At 41.1% G+C, this 5,561-nt stretch overlaps 1 long non-coding RNA gene across 1 annotated transcript; it reads right to left on the reverse strand.

Annotated features, from left to right (window-relative positions):
* Positions 1-2,756: 2,756 nt before the first annotated feature.
* LOC136333245 (uncharacterized) lies at positions 2,757-4,706 on the reverse strand. The gene is made up of 3 exons (XR_010730998.1): positions 4,153-4,706; positions 3,402-3,723; positions 2,757-3,298 (listed from the first exon to the last, which is right to left on the reverse strand). It is a non-coding gene; the product is annotated as an uncharacterized lncRNA (long non-coding RNA).
* Between the last annotated feature and the right edge of the window lie 855 nt (positions 4,707-5,561).

Genomic DNA, 5,561 nt, shown 5'->3' on the forward strand with positions numbered 1-5,561 from the left:
TTATTATGATTAGTTAGAAGATCAATAAGGAAATGCAAGAGTTAACAATGGAATACACAAATAAGACCTAACAAACATCTATGAAATATTCCAAAGCATGTACATTTTTTTTCTGAAGAACACATGAAATATTCAGCAGAATAGATTCTATACAAGGACATAAAAGATAAGTCTAAATGTGATGAAGCTGAAATCACGCAGAGTGTATTTTTTCAAATACAACAAATAAAACTTAAAAGCAATATTTAAAAAGCTTCAGAAATAGATACAAATATGGAAATAAGACACTCCTATGTAATCAAAGTTTTGAAAATAACCCTTACTAAATGGTAAAATGATTTTTTTTAGGTGAGAGGAGGGGAGACAGTGAGGCAGACTCCCAAATGTGCTCGGATCAGGATCCACCCAGCAACTCCATCTGGGGGTGATTCTCTAGTAACAAGCTATTTTTAGTGCCTGAGGTTGATGAGCTCCAACTGAGCTATCCTCAGTGCCAACCAATTGAGCCACTGGCTATGAGAGGGGAAGAAGGAAAAAAGGGGAAGGGATGGAGAGAAGCAGATGGTCACTTTTCCCGTGTGCCCTGACCAGGAATCAAACCCAGGACATCCATATGCCGAGGCAATGTTCTATCCATTGGGCCACTGGCCAGGGCCAGTCAAATTATTTTGAACAAAAAGTACTAAAAAAACCCAATAGGAAAAGAATAATCTTTTCAACAAATGATGCTCAGACAACTGTATAAATCCACATGCAAAATAATGTGAGACTCTCCACTTCACTACTTATGCAGTTGTGTGTGCAAATGAGCACATAAACACACTAACTCAAATTGGATTGTACACCTGAATGTAAGGCAAATTTTTAAAACTTCCAGAAAAATATGTGAAAATATTCATATCCTTAGATTTGTCAATCATTTCTTAATATGAACTTAAAACATAATGGACAAAAATAAAACAGATAAATTGCAAATTCAGGGTCCATTTCTAACTACTGAGTTTTAAAAGAACATAGAACTTCATTCCAAGGTCCCTTTAGAATATTGCTACACTATTTTGTAACTATTCCTACTTCATTGTTAATCATTTTAGAAAAGTTTTTAAAATATCAGTAGTGCTCATTGTTCATCATTGTGAATCTTCAATACTCTAAAACATTTTATGTATGTAAATAACTACAAAATGATAATAAAAAGTATTTTCAATATATTAAATCTCTGAAATCATAATATTCAGTTTTGGCATCTGTTCTAACTACTCAGAAATAACCAAAACTCATTTTAAATTTCAACTTAAGAAATAATTTAAGCTATGAAAACACTTTAACCATTTTTTCTAATTAAAAAGGTAACATATGATTGTTTTAAATACTATACTTTTTTTAAATTGTGATCATATTAAATATAATTTTGTATTCTTTTTTCCATGTTTCTTGTTATTTCTCAAAAACATAAGAACAATATTGTTCCATTACATTAATAAATGTTATATTATTTTATCTATATTTCAGTTTAAAAATGGGTAAAGGACTTGAATAGACATTTTTCAAAAACAGACATAGAAATGGTCATTAAATACATAGAAAAGTACTTGAAATCACTAATCATCAGGGAAATGCTAATCAAAACCACAATGAGAAATCAACCTTTCACCTGTTGAGATGCCTGTTATTGAAAAGATAAGAGCCTGACCAGGCAGTGGCACAGTGGGTAATGCATTGAACTGGGACACTGAGGACCCAGGTTTAAAACACTGAGGTCACTGTCTTGAGCACGGGCTCATCCAGCTTAAGCATGGGTTCATCAGCTTGAGTACAGTGTTGCTGGCTTGAGCATGGGATCATAGACATGACCCCATTGTCTCTGGCTTGAGCCAAAACGTCACTGGCTTGAAACCCAAGTTTACTGGCTTGAGCCCAAGGTCACAAAGTCACTGGCTTGAGCAAGGGGTCACTCGCTCTGCTGTAGCCCCCTAGTCAAGGCACATATGAGAAAGCAATGAACAACTAAGGAGCCACAATGAAGAATTGATGCTTCTTATCTCTCTCCCTTCCTTCCTTTCTGTGTCTCTCTGTCTCCCTGGCTTTAAAAAAAAAACAAAAAACAAACCAAAACCAAACAAACAAAAAACTGCTGGTCAGAAAGTAGAAAAAAGGAAAACTTTGTGCACTGTTAGTGGAAATGAAAGTAATACAGCCACTGTAGAAGTGGTATGGCGGTTGCTCATTGTGGTTCTGGTTTTTACTTCCCTGACATTACCCTTTCTTGGTTTTCATTTTTTACCTATGAAAAAAATACATTAGGTCTTTGGTTTGAGAGTTCAAGGCTTGGGAAAAGTCAACAATTATACTCTATATGTCTACTCTAAAATGTTTTGGAAATATTAGGAATATATGAGCTATATATATTGAGATTAATGAATAAGTTGTGTGAGAGAATAGACAGATACAGAGAAACACTTATAAAACTCTTAAAAAATCTTTAGATATTCTCAGGTCACAATTTAAAAATCATTGAATAGTAAAAGTTGAAACTCCCCATTACATTCCTCTTAATCACTGAAAGGAATTTATTTGTAATATGATAAAGTAATTACAAAAATGCAGGATGTTGCTGAACTCTTTGTTCTCAGCATCACAGGGACCTTGTACACTCTTGGCAGCCCCAGCATGTCAGTACTCCCTGAATCTAACATTCCCCCATCTCTTCTGGGCATAAATCAAATCCTTGATTCTTCATCAGGGGGGAGAATGGTATAAGGCTGGGGCTCATGAGAATTTTCTACTTTAGCTGTAGCTATAAGCTAATTAGGTCAGGGGCCCTCCCTAGTATGTGTTGGCACGCTGATAGTGTGTCCTTAGTACTACAAGCTTTACGGACTAATTTCTTTCTGCCTTGCATTTTTCTTCTCTGTACTAACTTCTTACAACTTGCACAAACCTTCTGCAACTTACACAAACCTTCTGCAACTTACACAAACTTTCAACTTTTATGCACTTTCTTATCCAGAAATAACTGGCCTTCATAAAAACTTACTTTTTTCTTTCCTTTTCAAAAGTACCTCTACACCTTATACCTTCTATTATCAAAACCATACAATTCCTTTCTAATTTATCAGAATTCTTATATCCTAAAAACCTTAACCTTCAGCAAAGACTAAGTTAGTACTAAGTAATCCTCTTTTAAAGATTGCTTTTTGGAGGTGTCCTTTTCATAAGTAGCCTATTGGACATATGACCAATATTCACAGATTATTCTATAGTGGTAGCTATGAGCACATACATAACTTTCATTTACCTTGTAGCTTCTCTCTCAGCCAAGGGACCTACACCCCCTTTCTGTATGACTCATAGCAGTACATGCATCAAACCTTAAGATGACTTACTTGGCTTTCTTTTACCTTAGTTTCCCTCCCTCCCCAAAGTCTCCATGCGTGGACCAGTTAACTTCTGGTTTGTGGCTGAAGCAGGGCGTGCTGTCCTTCTCAGGGTCAGCTTACAAGGGTTGGCAGGGTCAGTCTTCGCTGTCCACAAAGGTGTCTCTGCTGGGACTGCAAGCTTCAGCCGGCTGCGGTGGACCCAGGCGGGTATGCCTTCTACCTTGGCAGTAGTGGGAGTTGTCAGGATCATGGTGTCTGGACCTGTCTACATGGGAGTCAGTCCTTGGGTGGTGTACTGCTAGAAGTGCCTCTTGGACAGTCTTTGAACAGTTTGCTGAGTAACCTATAAAACCTGTAAGTACTTAGGGAAAGGGTTTTACATTTCTACACTTTGCAGTTAGAGTTTAAGTCCTAGTGACCTCTGCTTCTAGCTGGAATTAGCAGCAGGTCCCAGCCTATAATAGGCATGGGGCATCAAGATAAGAGAAATAAAGGAGACAATAAACATAAAGCAATAAAACCAGACTGTCAATACCCACAGTAGAGATCTTTGAGGGATAAATAAAACTTAAATATTCAAGCAAGGCATAGTAGATGGCCCTTGTGTTATTAGCTTATCTGCTACCTGGAAGAAACACCTTAGGCTCCTGAACAATGTCCTTAGGCCTTCAGTGGCAATTCCCAGCACGCTGGGCAAGGTCAGGTCACAGGTAGCTGGAGCAGGGCTAGAAGAGACTGAACCCTCCCGCCATGGAGCAAGGGGGCAGCTTACCTTCTCATGTCCCTCTTTCCACAGCATAGGTGTGTCAACCGGTGGGGCCGGGAAGCCTGGCAGGCTTCAGTTCAATGACCTTTCTTTCCACTCTGGAGCAGGGCCTTGATGACATGCTATGAAGCGCCTTAAGGCGCTGGAGCCAAAAGTTGGTATTTCCTGACTTCTTTTGGGCCTTATTTGCCTTTTCTTTTACTTCCTTGGTCATTATAGACCTTAAAAGCCATGCTCAGAAGATCTCACTGAGGGGCTTGACTAAGAGAGCAAAACTGGGTATCCTGTATTTAAAGAAGCCTAAAGCAGTGGATTTAGAAGGGGCCGTAATTCCCTAAATCTTCTCCTCAGGTCTGGCTCCAGATAGGAGGCAGGGATTCCCCGGAGCCAAAGCAGAGGAGGGCAGGGGCTGTAGCAAGGTGATGATAACCTCTAACTTACAGCGCTGTTATCTTTTGCCTCACTAAGCAGTGGCTCAGCCCTTGAGCCAGTGCCCAAGGAGGAGGGGCAAGTGCCTGAAACTGTGAGGGGAGCCTGCTGCTTCTCCTGCAGCCAGCTGCAGCCTGGCTGCCTTTTCTTTCTCTACCTCTGCTGCTATACTGGCTGCATACTGACCATGCCACCTGCCTGCAGGTGGGTGCTGGTGATAGTACGCTAAACTCTCTATGTTATCTATGGGTCTAGCAATCCTTGGTTTGGCCAGTCTGCTCTTAACTTGGCCATTCTAGTAGCAGACAAACAAACCAAATATGCACACAAAACAAACAAAACTTCTAAACCAAAACCAAAGGGAGAAGGCAGCGTCCTGCATTCCCCGACCAACCAGGTGGGGAGAAATCAGGTGGCGTCCCACCTGCTCCACTACACCCTTTTCTAACCAGAGCTCTGTTTCCAAATATTCAAAGAGGAAGCTTCCTTACTAAACAGTCTCAAGACTCCAAATGTTTAGAATCAGCCAAATTCAGTTTCTAAATGGCAACTGCCGGAGGCTGGCTAGCTACTAACATCTGCTGCAGCCCACTCCATGAAGAGGGGTCTTACATGGCCAATCTCGCTGGGGCCTCCATCTGTTACATCCCAGGAGACAGGCTACAGCAGACCCAAAGTGAATTTTATAAGTTTTATTGCAAACCTGCGCAGGGACTGCAGGTAACCCACACAGGGGAACACTGCAGCCTCCCAAACCTGCGCAGGGACTGCAGGCAACCCACGCCTCCGAAGAGACTAGAGCACTGCAGCCCCCCAAACCTGCGCAGGGATGCAGGTAACCCACACAGGGGAACACTGCAGCCTCCCAAACCTGCGCAGGGACTGCAGGCAACCCACGCCTCCGAAGAGACTAGAGCACTGCAGCCTCCCAAACCTGCACAGGGATGCAGGTAACCCACACAGGGGAACACTGCAGCCCCCCAAAC

This window comes from Saccopteryx bilineata, chromosome 4, assembly GCF_036850765.1.
Source record: "Saccopteryx bilineata isolate mSacBil1 chromosome 4, mSacBil1_pri_phased_curated, whole genome shotgun sequence".
Taxonomy (NCBI): Eukaryota; Metazoa; Chordata; class Mammalia; order Chiroptera; family Emballonuridae; genus Saccopteryx; species Saccopteryx bilineata.